Source organism: Cygnus olor, chromosome 2 (assembly GCF_009769625.2).
Source record: "Cygnus olor isolate bCygOlo1 chromosome 2, bCygOlo1.pri.v2, whole genome shotgun sequence".
Classification (NCBI taxonomy): Eukaryota; Metazoa; Chordata; class Aves; order Anseriformes; family Anatidae; genus Cygnus; species Cygnus olor.
Genome location: NC_049170.1, coordinates 139,327,841 through 139,344,086, shown reverse-complemented (window position 1 = coordinate 139,344,086; position 16,246 = coordinate 139,327,841). Strand labels below are relative to the sequence as shown.

The window sequence follows — 16,246 nt, the reverse complement described above, 5'->3', positions numbered from 1 at the left end:
TTAATGTCAAGTGGCACTGTTTCATTATGCAGATTTTTTCAGAGCTGCAGCCAAATCAGTCCAGTGCTGCTTAATTGCTTAATATGATAAATCATGGCTTTTGCCAACTGCTTGCCTAATTATGTATTTTATTCACTGTAAACAACGGCTCTAAAAGGATGGAAAGGAGGCTGCGCAGGGTTTACACTGCCAATCTGATGGGCCCGAGTACAGCAGCCATCTCCGAAGCTATATTTAGCTTGCTGCTACTGATGCAATAGAAACAGACCTCCAAGAAGTTATCTCTTACACTCCACTCTTCAAAATAATGACCCTTTTCACCATTTCTTTAGGGAAGTTGTGCTTCTGAAGGTTATTCATCCTGTCTCCTGATGATTTTCCTATTCTATAAAGTATCATTTGGCTTCTTTCAGTGCATTCAGTCCAGAGTTTCAGAGCAGCCTTTGGCAAGATCTAGGAGAATCCCCTCCTTAGCTCCTGCCACTTCACCACAAGACTCAATAAAATTTATAACTAATAAAATTTATTATAAAACAAATAAAATAAATTTATATAATAAAATATGATTTATATAGAAAAATTTAAAATAAAATTTAAACAAAATTTTAATAAATTTATTTTATTTTATTTTATTTTATTTTTAAACTAGGTTCCAAGAATTTCTGATAAACTGGAAAAAAACACACAACGTTATTTCTAAAGCAACTAAAAGTTTAGTTTAATCTCAGAGCAAATTTACCTTTTTTAATGGAAAGCTGGGAATTAAGGGATAGGATGAAGGTGACACATGGCAATTATAGGGCAGAAGTCCCCTGCCCTTGGGAGCTCACAGCCTGCTGGATGTGAGCAGAGGGACAGTACCGTGCAGGGTACACAGGAAAAAAGGGCAGCACAGCCACTGGTAGGTACGATGTTAGCTCACCACCCACCACACTGCCTTCTCGTGTCGGGGTGGCTGCTCCAGAGCAGCGCTGGTGGAAGAGGCGAGACCAAACGCGTTCCCACCACCACGGGAGGTTTCCTGGCGTCTCTTCACAAACACCCCCACCCAGCAGCGCCCCGTGAACAGAAAACAGCTTTCCACTTCAGCAATGCTAGTGAGGTTCATACATTTTAATGCTCATATACTGACTGCTCTTTTCAATCTGCTTTAATTGAAAGATAAGCTGAATTTCTTATCTTGTTCTTCTGCAGTAGGAGTTCAGTCTTGAAGTACCACATTTTCCTGCTGTGTTCCAAATACATTTGAATTAAACATGGTCATAATATTGGAGAAAGCATCAACCTCTATATAAAATCATCATTTGTACCGAGGGAGCCGTATAATACTGTATTTTAAAGTGATGGTCATTACAATCAACTGTTAGGGCCATTCCAGCTGAGGAGAAAAGCATCCAAGCCATCTGTATCACATAGTGAAATATAAATGTCTTGTTTTTAAACTGCTGAAAATGAAAGGTGTTTAACTTCAGGGGATTCAATATCACTTCAAATATTTTTTGCATCAGATTTCACAGCAACAACAAGGTGAACCAACTCTGAATTTGACGTCTCAGCTCCCCGCTTGCAGGTACCCTGTGTTTTTTTTAGAGAAAGAAGATTTCAGAAATGAAAACCTGAGGTCCACTCACAGAAATATGTGCACAGACTGTGATCATAAGTGCAAAAAACACTTTGAGCTTGAAGTAACAACTGATCAACCCTGCATGCCAGTAGATAAGTGTGTAGTGCCTCTGGACTAGCAGCTGCAGGGTGGATGGCTGCAACTAATTGCTCTGTAGCTGCATGAGCACCTTTGAAATGCATTTTGTGCACGTTCTCTTCATGTGAGCTGAAGCCACACTTCCTGTGTTGAAAACTGCATTAAAATTTATTTCCATAGAAATTCCAAAAGTTATTAGATTTATCCTTGTATTTTGTGAGCAAAGTCTATGTGCTTCCTGGTATTTTTTTTAATCTTTATTTTTCTGTTTTCTCCCCTTTTTTATGAAAGCTGAATAATTATCATGGGAAGAGGCACTTTTTTTTTTTTTTTTTTTTTTTTTGGTCTTAGCTAAACAGTGCTTCAAAGCTAGCACTGTCAGAGGTTACTTAACTGTGACTCAGATTTATGGACAAGGCATTGCAAAGCCTTTGGGCTCTCATTTTAGCATGGTCATGTCCTCCCCATTTGTAGCTCCAGTCTCAGTCTTTCCAAGATTATACCAGGAAAACACATCCTGAGATTCAGGGAATTCTGCTGCTCCAATCTTTGGATAGTTTGACTAAAATTTTTTTAACACCATGGATTTTCACTCTCTGGTCACAGGAGAATTTTTTAAAAGAACAAGGTAATACACTTGAAATCTGTACTTTATCTTAGTAGTTTTTCTTGGCATTAAGCTCATGCTGAATAATTTAGTAAGTTTCATCAAAATCATCTGAGAACTGTACAACTGAGAAAACTGTGTATTTCTAAAGATTTTTTTAGCACTAAAACTGCTGATGCAAGATGCAAAAGCTTTATCTTGTAGATCCTAGACTGAGTTAAAAAGCAACTACACTTGCAGAAGATTAGTTTAGGAGTTTCGTATAAGGTCATCCTTTTGCATTAGACACACACCAAAAGAAAAAATACCATTTTCAGAGCGAAGGCATTGGTTGCATGGATCGACTTTGAAGTGCTTTCCACTGCCGGTGACCTTTAGCTCTTAAATTTGTTCTACACTTAAGGTTCCCAGAAACCTGCCATAAACCTGTGAGATGCCTGAGAAGCGCAAACACAGTGGGCCCCCAGCAAAATGGAAGTCCCAAGCTTTTGAGAGCACTTGCTGGAGTAAAAGGGTCTGGGGGAGTGAGGGGCTGCAATGTTGCAGACACAGCGCTGCAGCTCCACTGACACGTAGGCTGGGAAGTGATGGAAGAGCTTGCAAATTCAGGGGAAGTAAATGGCAAGCCTGTCTGGAAAGGCACGAAAGGTTACAAACGTAAACAAAATTGGTTTCACAGGTTACCCCCATGCTCAGTCTCTGTGTGCTACCACGTATGTGTAGGATTTGAGTAGCAGATGTTACAGAAAGTTATTCTTAGTAGCATAGAGAGGAATGTCTCATGTGGAGTTAGTGAAGATTTACTCTGTCCAGTCAATCCCAGGACTGAGATGAGTTCAAAGCGGGTCAAATCTTTAATTCTGCAACTGGTATTTGGACAGCAGCTGTTTACTGGCTTAAGGGAAACACGAGCTATATCACCAAGGTCCTCAGAGTTTATCCTTGTCTTGTCCTATGGCAGGCAAACACCGTAGATGGATCAAGCAGTTTTGATGCCTTCTGGTTCACCTTGATGGGGCAATCCATCCCACGGGGCTTTTGTGGCAAAAAGTCAGTGTGTGCCTCTCCTTTCTGTGGATTTAAGCATGGTTTATTCTTAAAGGACTGGAGGATTAGTGCCCTGTCAGTTGTGCAAGAATTATAAGTAGTTTTGAGCTTGGAGAGACCTTGTCTCCATCCCTGTTCTATATTTTCCATATCCTTTCCCACCTGAGAGCCTTAATCCTGAGTTCTGAAGCCCAGACCATAAGCAAATTGGCCTCCAGTTGTCCAAAAATACCTTCAGCTGGAAATACTTTCAGCTAGAAAACCTTATTTGGACCTCAGTAAACTATGAGCAAAGGTAGGAGTAGTTCTCAAAGGCCCTTGTGACTTTGTGGATGAGTCTGCATTGACTTGTATGAGCTTCTTGTGATCCTGTGATCCCTGAAGCCCTGTGGTTGACCAAGAAAATTCTTTTGCTCCTCAGAAAATTAGGTAACAGTGCGGATGATGAGGAGTAGGAATACGTGTTCTGTGCATCATCTCCATACGGTGGTGAAAGCCCATTCATAGGAACTCATCACTACCCTCAGGAGTCACAGGGATCTAGAGCCCTTTCTGTAACAACAAACACAGCTCATGGGACCTGGTTTCCACCCAGTGGCCATGGACCGCTGGCCACCAGGACCTGCCAAGCTCCCATACTGCTGCAGCTCTCCACTCCAGATCTACACCCTGGGCTCTGCACCTCTGGGTTTGGTTTGCTGTATCACAGAATCACAGAATCGTCTAGGTTGGAAGGAAGAGACCTCCAAGATCACCGAGTCCAACCTCTGACCGAACACTAACAAGTCCTCCACTAAACCATATCACTAAGCTCTAAACCTAAACGTCTTTTAAAGACCTCCAGGGATGGTGACTCAACCACTTCCCTGAGCAGCCCATTCCAATGCCTAACAACCCTTTCAGTAAAGAAGTTCTTCCTAATATCCAACCTAAATCTCCCCTGAAAATGCTCTTCTTCTACTGCTCACAGAATACAAAATGACCCACCTTGCGCCCTGCCTGTGCGCCCTGCCTGTGCGCACTGCTGTAGGTCTCAAGGAAAGCAGATTTTCTCCTCTGAAGGTTTTGGAAGTCCTTAGGTGGTCTCTCATTTACAGAACCATTCTCTTCCAGCAGTCCGTATGTAGTATCTCAAGACCAGTGCCCTGCACATCACGGCTAGTCAGCCAACAGCTGGTCTCCGGGCAGTTGTCCCCACCATCACCAGGATTTCCACCTCATCTGGTACCCTGGAGCATTAGGGCATGAGTGTGCCGTGTGGTGGGGGACAGTGCAGCCCTTGGCCCCTGCATACCCTGCTTCCAACTGCTTTTCCACGTGGACAAAGGTGTATGGGCAGGGAAGGTGAGAGGCCACACGGGTATGTAAGTATCTCATATGATAATTTGAGGCACTTGAGAAACAGCCATGTTGTTGGGGCCTCCAGTCTGAGCGTGTCACACTTGCCCAGTGACTTGCTATGACAAGGACCAGAGCATGGCCACCCAGCCCTGTGTATGACAAGCCCCCTTGTGGCCCTGGACACACGGAGGATGAGCACTTTGCAACAACCTGTTGGCTTCTGAATGGCAGCAGGGTCTTAATCCAGCTTTCCCCAGTGGTTTCCCTCCTGTTTGCCCATGCTCATGGCCTAGTACTTCTCTTAAACTATTTGGAGGTTAAATCGCCCTGTTGGAGCTTGTGCTGTGTAGTTCTTTGAGACAAAGTGCCAGCCCCATTAAGACACTGAAATCACATCTCCAAGGTAGTGAAAAAAAAAAAATATTATTTCTAATCTTGCAGTCTGTGAGTTAGTGGATTTTAAATGTGGGGGCTGCTTTAGGTCAGGAGAGGCTGTTGTATGGCCTTCCCCAGGTACTTCACTGTGCCTCAGCAAATACAAACCTGATGGGGACCACGTCAGAGGGTGGAAAAACTTTGTTCAGCTCTGCTCTTGTCAGGTCACTAGAATGTATACTCAGGTGCCCAGTGCCCACCTCAGATACTGTCTCTTTTTGGGGGGTATTTACTTTCTAAACTGAGCTATTTAAGTAGCTATTTATCCTCCAGAAGGTTAGCCAGTTCTGCTGGCCTCCTGTGTGTTTGAGAGTCACTGGCATTTGGTGTTTGTCAGGGGGCTGGCAGACTAAAACATGTTACTCTTCCAGGCGCAGGGATCCTGCTCCCGACCAAGAGCTATTATTTAGGGCTCAATTCATCTTTTGTCTGAGGCTTGCCCTCGGCAGCTGGCCGGAGCTCCTTGCAGCTTGCTCTGTGCTGTGTGATGCATGGTGGTGCTGACCTTTGTCTAAAACTCCGCTTGCCTCCCTCTCTCCTGGATTATCCTTCGGCCCAGCGGTGCTTACCGAGCCGTGGCTGTCCCCAGGATTTCTCCAGCCCAGCAGCACGTGTGGTGTGTATGTGGGCTTGGAGATATCCCTGCCATGAGCATGCAGGGCTCAGCAGGGCCCTTTGTGTCCTCCTCAGGCCTTGCATGCGAATCTTGTATTGTCTCCAGACAAAGCGAAATTCAGTTCTGTGCTGTGCTGGCAGCCTTTTAACTTTTTCTTTCCTTTCTCTTAGAATTACGGACTTGAAAATCAGTGCTATGCTCTTTGTGGAAGGAGCTGAGCCCATTTATCTTACTCCAGTGAAAGCAGCTGCTGCGTTTGCAGAGCACCAGAGGATTGGGCCCAAGGGCTTAAGCCAAAGGCCTGCTGTGACCAGCCCAGATTTTCCTCATCCAGACTGTCCAGTTAAAATAATTAGGAATGTTTTTTAATTGCAAAATTTAGGGTTTTGTGGAGTTCAGGGGTACATCTGGCAGATAGCACCACACCTCCTAAGGAATGTTTGAAGCACATTTTGAAGCAAATAACACATTGGTAAAGTGCTCACAATGCCACAAGGCACGAGGGAAGAGGCCTCAGAACATTTAAATTAGCCTTACAGTTTGTTGTGGCTCTTACTTTAAGAATTACAAAAAAAAAAACAAAGCTATGCGGGTGGTGTTCAAAGATGTATTTCAATGACATTTAAAGCCTTTTGAATTTTTCCTTGCAGAAGTAAGTCTCTCGTTTGCTTCGAGGCTGGGATAGAAGCTGAGTTACTCCAAGCAATGGGCAGCCGTGAACAGATCCCAACGCCACTGGGTTTCTGCTGTCTCAGTGCAGCTCCTTCCACCACTCCTCAGTTGGGTGGAGCTGGGTTTTGTGCTCAGCTCTTGCATGAGCAGCAGATCCATTAAATATTTCATTTTTGTGGCTGTGGTAAACTCCTGAGTTGTTCATGATACTGTGCTTCATTTATGGCCGATTTTGGGTGCTGCGTAACAGATGCCAGAAGTGTTTTGATCTGACTCAGCAGGGATCAGTGCCCTTCCCCAAGCAGTGCCTATTCGTGTCTGAGCCAAGTAAGTCTTCCTTTAAAATCTGTCAGCCTTTTCTACAGAAATAAATGCCCAGGAGAGGAGGGAAGAGGCTGGGGACAGAAAAAATGTTGAGGTGTGGATAGGCATTTAAAAATGGTTTGGAATGTCTTCTGGGCATGGAAATGTGCAACTTGTTAATACTGCTGGGCCTTTCCCTCTGCTCCTTTGCCTGTGGCTTGTTTCCTCCTATTTATGTGAAGCCCAGAGCTTGTGCTGCAGGCTGAGAGCAGCAGAGTGGAGAAGAGAAGCCAAAAATTTAGAAGAAAGTTAGCCCAGCTTGTGATGCCCTTGGGAAATCAATGCGATGGGAAAGTTGATCCTTTCCTTCCTCCCATTTTCTAATTGCAGACGTTGGCCTTGTCCTTCACCTCCTTTGTTGCTGGCTTGCTTGACAGGCAAAAGAGCAGGTCCTGCTCCCCCAAAAGGCTTTGGCACTCCTCCTCGGGTGCTCTGCCCTCGGGGAGATGGGTTCACACATGCAGTGTGAGTGCATACGTGCAGTGGCTGGGAACCTGTCCTGCACTGAGGGTCAGACCAGATTTCAAGCTCCCCTGGCGGTACGCGTGCTGCCCACCGCAGCAACCTCCCACAGTAATGCAGAACGCAGAATATAAATAACGTAGCCACAGTGTGTGTGAAAGGAAGCTGTGGGCTCCCTGGCTTGGGGCGGAGGTTCCCCAGCCTCGCTGCAGTTGTGTGCGGTACCACCAGGAACCATCTGAGCATAAGGTTAAATGCCTCTTGTCACCAAGCTGTTTGTGGTTGGAAAAGAGGGCACGAGAAGGCACGGAGACCGCCGGAAGAACACAAATAGTAGGGTCACACTTGTGCTTGCAAGGACCATGGCTTTGTTCTCAGGGCGTAGTCTCGCTTCAAGGATGTGCATTGGTCAGGGCTGCTCCGCAGGGCTGAGGCTGAGGATCACACCTCAGTTTGAATCTAATATGAATGGCTTCTCTCACCTAAGAGCAGTCCCCTCCCAAGAGAAGAGCCAGCTGCCTGGAGAGATATCATCAGCACAAGATTTTTCGTTTTCCCTGTTGCAAATGCTGTGGCTGGATGCAAGGTGGGAAAGAACAAAGACGTTTCTTGCCTTGCCAGCTCCCCTGGTGCTAAACAGACATCCACACGGCCTGCACAGTACTTTGTCTGCTGTTGGGGCACCTCGGTTTCACACTGAAATTAAGCTAGCTGATGAATACTTCAGTCTGTTTGATTTTTCTGCCTCCCTCCTAGACAACTATATTTTACCTTTTTTCAAAGCTCTGGTAATTCACCTGGTCCCTTGAGCAATCGCTCATTTTATTTTGGAAAGGAAATGCATTTAGCCATGTGTTGTTTCTTAGTTTTTTTTGTTTTGTTTTTTGTTTTTAATTCTCAATTTGTCTCCAGTAATATGAATAATGTATGTGCTGTCATGCAATTAGTCCACTGAGCTACTGAAGAAATCTTAATACCCAGGTTTCTGATAGCATCAGGTAGGAAGGCTGTTGCTACCGACATTTTCTGTGCTTCAGTTTTTGGTCACGTACCCTCTTAATCTCCCCTGTTGTTTGGCCAGCTGATGGTTTTCATTTCTAATGAAGAAAATCGCTCTGTGAATCCATGATAACCAAAGGTTTCGGATAAATGAATTTCACCGGGTCATTAAATCATAACAGCACAAACAAAATAGGATAAAGGAATCCAAATGTCCTCACTGCCACTTGGACGAGGTGATGGTTGGTTGGCCGAATATCTGAGCCTCCAAGAGGGCCCCCATTTTGCTCAGGAGTCGGTTTGGGTTTTGGTTGTTGATTTTAAACATTCTGATTTTTTTTTTCCCTTAGGTGTGACAGTTGTCTTAAATGTATTTAGTGGTCACTTTCACTGGTCTGCATTCTGCCATAGAGGTGTGTTTGCACAGGCAGTCTAAGCCTTCTTCTGCAGCTGGCTCCCTGCCCTGGGGGCACCCCTCCAGGACAAAGAAAAATCCAGTGCAAGTCCTCTCCAGAGGAAACAGTAAGGGGATTTCTTTTGGTGGAATAATCCTGGCGAGGGGAAGAGCTCAGGGAAGACTTCCCTGATAAATCCAAAGCTGTTTAAACTTCTGAAATGGCCCTTTCGGTTCCAAGAGGGAGCAATAACTATTTTAGCTACATGCTCCGTTAGCCTAGTTATGGTTATGAACCACGCTAAGGCTAACAGCTTCAGATAATAAAATGCACAGCGTGAGCCTCAGGAACATTGCTGGTAGAGGAGAAAGTATGAATATTTATCTGGGGCTAGATTTAGCCCTTTTTAAGTGGGAGGAGGGAGGAAGGGCTAACCCTTCACCCGAGGTAAAATACTGACCTAAATGGCCAGTTGAGCATAACTCAGTCTGAGCATAACTCAGACTTTTTTTTTTCCTGATGCTTCTTTTTCCTAATTCCCCAAACACGGTGGATAGGGGTCCCATTTGCTAAATGCAGGGCTGTGCACGCAAAGTGCCCTGTGCTGCAATGAAGAGGTTGAGCTCCTGCCACCCCTCTGGGATGCCTGCACGGGTGGCTTCCACACTGCCAGGGCACCCTGGCAAACAGCTCAGTGTTCCCAACCATTTCAGAGGCCAGAAAAGAGGCACCAAATTTATAAAAAAAGTTTGTCCTGCCACACAAACAGACTGCATCTTCCACTGCCCTGCGGGGCCGCATGCCTTAAATTAGTTGAGAAAGGCTGAGCAGGGAAGGGGCTCGGAAGGTGGTGGCCAGCTGGACAAATCTCCTCTTCGTCCCCCTTTGACACCTGGTGGCATTTTGTTTCCATCCCCAGATCGGATGTGCCGGCTGGTTAATAAACTCAGGTGCAGGGCAGCAGCTTGCCTGATGAAAACGAGTAATTACCTTTCACTTTGCCTGACCAGAATTTTGATTGCCACTGGCGTGATTAATAGGATTTTTCCTACCGTTGCTTAAGGAAAGCTGTGACCCCTGGCAAGACGTTTAGTATGTGGGAAATGTAAACGGGCTTTAAACCAGCAAAAAGATGAGCAGGGGGCGCTAAGGGAGAGGCATCGCAGGAGAAGGTCTGACATTTTGGTGGATAAGCTGGGGGGAAAGGAGGTAAATGGCTCGGTAACAAACTGGACACACAGCACTGCATCAGATGGAGCTGCAAAGCGTGGAGGTCATTCAGAGGAATGCATGGAGACTGAGAAATAAAACCTGATCTCATCTGGGAGAGAGCGATATGACCCCTCCTCTCATCAGCAGAAAGCACAAACCTGGGGAGGAGTTAACATGACCCAGATGTTCGTGTTAATTTATCAAATAACTACACAGTAATCAAATACAGTCGAACAGACTGTAGCTGGGCATTGCTATGCTGAGCATGAAGGAATGGCATTGGTTTCTGTTGTGGTTTAGCCCGGCTGGCAGTCAAACACCACACAGCCGTTCGCTCACCCTCCCCCCTCCCTCTCCGGGATGGGGGAGAGAAACGGGAAAGTGAAGCCTGTGAGTTGAGATAAAGACAGTTTATTAAGACAGGGAAAAGAATAACAACAATAATAATAATAATAATAGTATTAATAGTAATAATGTGTACGAAATAAGTGATGCACAATGCAATTGCTCACCACCCGTTGACCGATGCCCAGCCTATCCCCGAGCAGCCGGCCACCCCTCCACCCCGGCTAGCCACCCCTATATATTGTTCAGCATGACATCAGATGGTATGGAATACCCCTTTGGCCAGTTTGGGTCAGCTGTCCTGGGTCTGTCCCCTCCCAGCTTCTGCTGCATCCCTAGCCTGCTCGCTAGCAGGACAGAGAGAGGCTGAAAAGTCCTTGGCTTGGTGTAAGCACTGCTCTACAACAATTAAAACATCAGCATGTTATCAGCGCTTTTCTCATCCTAATCCAAAACATAGCACCCTGCCAGCTACTAGGAGGAAAATTAACTCTGTCCTAACTGAAACCAGGACAGATATCCACCCCTTATTCCATACCATTTATGTCATGCTCAGGTTACACTCTTTCCAATACTTTTTAATTAATCACCATTTTCATCTATGATATATAGCAACCATGGTAGCGATGACATACAGTGTTATATGATAATTAACATATTATAATTCAACTCATGGGCTATTCTCACCCAGTATTAGGTCCCCTTGAGGTACACACCGGACCTCCCCATTCTCTTGCATTACCCACCAAGTGCATCCAGGTCCCCGAGCAAAAACAATCCCACGAATGGGCTTGCCTTTTCCTGAGGCGGGAGTAGCCCAGACTGTCTTACCCAGCATGTTTCTTACGTGCACTACAGGAACTTTATCCCCTTCTACAGTGCGTAACAGGTTTGATTGGGCAGGTCCAGCTCGGTTGGCAGATCCTCTAGTATTGACTAACCAGGTGGCCTTTGCCAGATGTGTTTCCCAATTTTTGAATGTCCCAGCACCCATTGCTTTCAGTGTAGTCTTTAACAGTCCATTGTATCGTTCAACTTTCCCGGAGGCTGGTGCATGATAAGGGATGTGATACACCCACTCAATACCATGTTCTTTGGCCCAAGTGTCTATAAGGTTGTTTCGGAAATGAGTCCCATTGTCTGACTCAATTCTTTCTGGGGTGCCATGTCGCCATAGGACTTGCTTTTCAAGGCCCAGGATAGTGTTCCGGGCGGTGGCATGGGGCACAGGATATGTTTCCAGCCATCCGGTGGTTGCTTCCACCATTGTAAGTACGTGGCGCTTGCCGTTGCGGGTTTGGGGGAGTGTGATGTAATCAATCTGCCAGGCCTCTCCATATTTGTATTTCAGCCATCGTCCTCCATACCAGAGAGGCTTTGACCGTTTGGCTTGTTTAATTGCAGCACATGTTTCACAATCATGAATAACCTGTGCTATAGTGTCCATGGTCAGGTCCACCCCTCGGTCACGAGCCCATCTGTATGTTGCATCTCTACCTTGATGGCCTGAGGTGTCATGGGCCCATCGGGCTATAAATAATTCACCTTTATGTTGCCAGTCCAGGTCCACTTGAGCCACTTCAATCTTAGCAGCCTGATCCACCTGCTGGTTGTTTTGATGTTCTTCAGTAGCCCGATTCTTGGGCACATGAGCATCTACATGGCGTACCTTTACAACCAGGTTCTCTACCCGGGCAGCAATATCTTGCCACAATGCAGCAGCCCAGATGGGTTTGCCCCGGCGTTCCCAGTTGTTCTGCTTCCATTGTTGTAGCCACCCCCACAGGGCATTTGCTACCATCCATGAATCAGTATAGAGATAGAGAACTGGCCACTTTTCTCGTTCAGCAATATCTAAGGCCAGCTGAACGGCTTTCACTTCTGCAAACTGACTCGATTCACCTTCTCCCTCAGCAGCTTCTGCAACTCGTCGTGTAGGACTCCATACAGCAGCTTTCCATCTCCGATGCTTTCCCACAATACGACAGGACCCATCAGTGAACAGGGCATATTTCTTCTCATTTTCTGGTAGCTTGTTGTACAGTGGGGCTTCTTCAGCACGGACTACCTCCTCCTCTGACGATATCCCAAAGTACTTGCCTTCTGGCCAGTCCATAATCACTTCCAGGATTCCTGGGCGACTGGGGTTTCCTATTCGAGCCCGCTGAGTAATCAGTGCAACCCACTTGCTCCATGTAGCATCAGTTGCATGATGTGTAGAGGGGACCCTTCCTCTGAACATCCAACCCAGTACCGGCAGTCGGGGTGCCAGGAGGAGCTGCGCTTCAGTACCGACCACTTCCGAAGCAGATCGAACGCCCTCATATGCTGCCAATATCTCCTTTTCGGTTGGAGTATAGCGGGCCTCAGATCCTCGGTATCCCCGACTCCAAAACCCCAGGGGTCGACCTCGAGTTTCCCCAGGTTCTTTCTGCCAGAGGCTCCAGGTGGGGCCATTCTCCCCGGCTGCGGTGTAGAGCACATTCTTTACATCTGGTCCTGTTCGGACTGGCCCAAGGGCTACTGCATGAACTATTTCCTGTTTAATTTGTTCAAAGGCTTGTCGTTGCTCAGGGCCCCATTCAAAAGCATTCTTCTTACGAGTTACTTGGTAGAGCGGGTTTACAATCAGACTGTAATTTGGAATATGCATTCTCCAAAACCCCACGACACCTAGGAAAGTTTGTGTTTCCTTCTTGCTAGTTGGTGGAGACATAGCTGTTATTTTGTTGATCACATCCATTGGAATTTGACGACGTCCATCTTGCCATTTTATTCCTAAAAACTGGATCTCTCGTGCAGGTCCTTTAACTTTATTTTGTTTTATGGCAAAACCGGCCTTCAGAAGGATTTGGACTATTTTCTTCCCTTTCTCGAAAACTTCCTCTGCAGTGTCACCCCACACAATGATGTCATCGATGTACTGCAGGTGTTCAGGAGCCTCCCCCTGCTCCAGCGCAGACTGGATCAGACCATGGCAAATGGTAGGGCTATGTTTCCACCCCTGGGGCAGCCGATTCCAAGTATATTGGACTCCCCTCCAAGTGAAAGCAAACTGTGGCCTGCACTCTGCTGCTAGAGGGATGGAGAAAAATGCATTAGCAATATCAATTGTGGCATACCACTTGGCTGCCTTTGATTCCAGTTCGTACTGGAGTTCTAGCATGTCCGGCACTGCAGCACTCAGTGGTGGCGTGACTTCGTTCAGGCCACGATAGTCCACTGTTAGTCTCCACTCACCATTAGACTTTCGCACTGGCCATATGGGACTATTAAAAGGTGAATGGGTCTTGCTGATCACTCCTTGGCTCTCCAGTTGACGAATTAGCTCGTGGATGGGAATCAGGGAGTCTCGGTTGGTGCGATATTGCCGCCGGTGCACAGTTGTGGTAGCGATTGGCACTTGCTGTTCTTCAACCCTCAGCAACCCCACAACAGAAGGGTCCTCTGAGAGACCGGGCAAGGTAGACAACTGTTTAATGTCCTCTGTCTCTAAGGCAGCTATGCCAAAAGCCCAGCGGAACCCTTTTGGGTCCTTGAAATATCCTCTTCTAAGATAGTCTATGCCAAGGATGCACGGAGCATCCGGGCCAGTCACAATACGGTGCTTTTGCCACTCATTTCCGGTTAGACTCACTTCAGCTTCCAATACAGTTAACTGCTGGGATCCCCCTGTCACGCCATAAATACAGATGGGCTCTGGCCCTTTACAGCTGGATGGCATTAGAGTACATTGTGCACCGGTGTCTACTAGAGCCTTATACTTCTGTGCGTCAGACGTGCCAGGCCATCGAATCCACACAGTCCAATAAACTCGGTTGTCCCTTTCCTCCCCCTGGCTGGAGGCAGGGCCCCTCTAGTCCTGGTCAGAATCTTCATTTCTGTGTTTAAAAGACTGCCTGCTAGAAGTTGGAGCAGCAAACTTTTCAGAGAACCCCTTTCTCCCTATTGTTTTCTTTTGCAACTCACGTACCCGTGCCTCTAGGGTCTCAGTAGATTTTCCATCCCATTTTCTCATGTCCTCTCCATGGTCACGTAGGTAAAACCACAGGGTGGTGCGGGGTGTGTACCCACCATATTGTCTTCTTTGCATGGATGCACGTTTACCCCTAATAGCTGAGACGCTGGTTTGTACAGGTGGGGAAGAAAATACACTCTCTTTAAGTTGCTGGACCTCTTCAAAAAGTTTCTCCAAAGTATTCTCTTTTAGTTGGTGGCCACTGGTTTGTTCAGGTGGGGGGGAAGATAAATTCTCTTTAAGTTGGTGGAACTCTTCAGAGAGTTTCTCCACAGCCGAGACGCAGGCCTGTAGGGAAGAGGAGAGATTTCCTTCGTACTCCCGGAGTTGTTTAGCCATGTCACCCACTGTGGGATCTTCACCGTTTTTCCAGGTTATTATTGCCAATGTGCTGGCCCATGTTGATGGTGCATTCCGTACAAACTTCCGCCATATGGGTCTAGTACACTGGACTTCATCTGGATCTGTGGATGTTTGTGCATCGTTTAAGTCCTTATAAATTACTTCCCGTACGGCTAATTCCCTCAGGTACTGAATTCCCTTCTCCATGGTGGTCCACTTGACTGGTACACATACAAGTTCTTCCTTGTAGGGATACCTTCCCTTCACAGCTAACAGGAGACGCCTCCAGAGGCTGTGAGATCGTGCTCCATCTCCAATTGCTTTGTCAATGCTTGCATCTCTAGCAAGGGATCCCAACCGCTTGGCTTCCCTGCCCTCTAATTTCACACCATTGGCTCCAGTGTCCCAGCACCGGAGCAGCCAGGTGACAAGCTGTTCACCTATACAGCGACCAAAATCTTTTCGCACATCTCGTAGCTCACGCTGGTATAGGGTTCGGGTAGTTACTGTTGACTTACTGACATCCTCATCCTCATCTTCATCCTCCTGCACACTTGATGGCCCAGCCTCGTCTTCTCCAGACCCAGACTTAGCAGAAGACTTTCTGCGTTCTAAACGACCTGCGTCTCTATACCACTTTTTCACCTTTTCTACAGGGGCAACTTGCACTGCTACAGTTCGTTTCTCCGACCCAGCCACAGGGTCTGCCACAGGGGTTGGAATACCCTCTGCAGGGTCAACTTGCACTGCTACAGTTCGTTTCTCCGACCCAGCCACAGGGTCTGCCACAGGGGTTGGAGTACCCTCTGCAGGGGCAACTTGCACTGCTACAGTTCGTTTCTCTGACCCAGCCACAGGGTCTGCCACAGGGGTTGGAGTACCCTCTGCAGGGGCAACTTGCACTGCTACAGTTCGTTTCTCTGACCCAGCCACAGGAGTGGGAATGGCTGCGGGAGCTGGAGCCGGAATGGCTGCGGGAGCTGGAGCCGGGACGGCTGCGGGAGCTGGAACGGCTGCGGGAGCTGGAGCCGGAACGGCTGCGGGAGCTGGAGCCGGGACGGCTGCGGGAGCTGGAACGGCTGCGGGAGCTGGAACGGCTGCGGGAGCTGGAGCCGGGACAGCTGCGGGAGCTGGAGCCGGGACAGCTGCGGGAGCTGGAGCCGGAACGGCTGCGGGAGCTGGAGCCGGGACGGCTGCGGGAGCTGGAACGGCTGCGGGAGCTGGAACGGCTGCGGGAGCTGGAGCCGGGACAGCTGCGGGAGCTGGAGCCGGAACGGCTGCGGGAGCTGGAGCCGGAACGGCTGCGGGAGCTGGAGCTGGGACGGCTGCGGGAGCTGGAACGGCTGCGGGAGCTGGAACGGCTGCGGGAGCTGGAGCCGGGACAGCTGCGGGAGCTGGAGCTGGAGTGGCTGCAGGAGCCGGGACTGGAACGGCCGCAGGGTCTGTCACTAGGTTGATAGTAGCATCAATTGCAGCTCGATAGGCACAAGCCAGACCCCAGCACGCCACAGTGATTTGTGTCACTTTGGAACTGCCAGAGTCATGACACCTTTTTTTCAAGCATTCTACCAGTTTTTTAGGATTTTGCAGTTGTTCAGGGGTGAATGTCCAAAACACTGGAGGTGCCCACTGCCCTAGAAACCTGCCCATATCCTCCCACACTCCCTGCCACTCGCAAATATCCCGCCTC

General features: G+C 47.6%; 1 long non-coding RNA gene across 2 annotated transcripts in view; it reads left to right on the top strand.

The window, feature by feature from the left end:
• Window positions 1-16,246, top strand: part of LOC121065686 — an 86,686-nt gene that overhangs the window by 53,874 nt on the left and 16,566 nt on the right. The window contains exons 1-2 of one of the 2 annotated variants that reach the window (XR_005817254.1): window positions 1,510-1,570; window positions 6,399-6,747. The exons of the other annotated variant lie outside the window; for it this stretch is intronic. This is a non-coding gene — a long non-coding RNA (uncharacterized LOC121065686). Of the gene's footprint in view, window positions 1-1,509; window positions 1,571-6,398; window positions 6,748-16,246 lie in introns of those variants that run through there. 2 annotated transcript variants of the gene reach the window in all.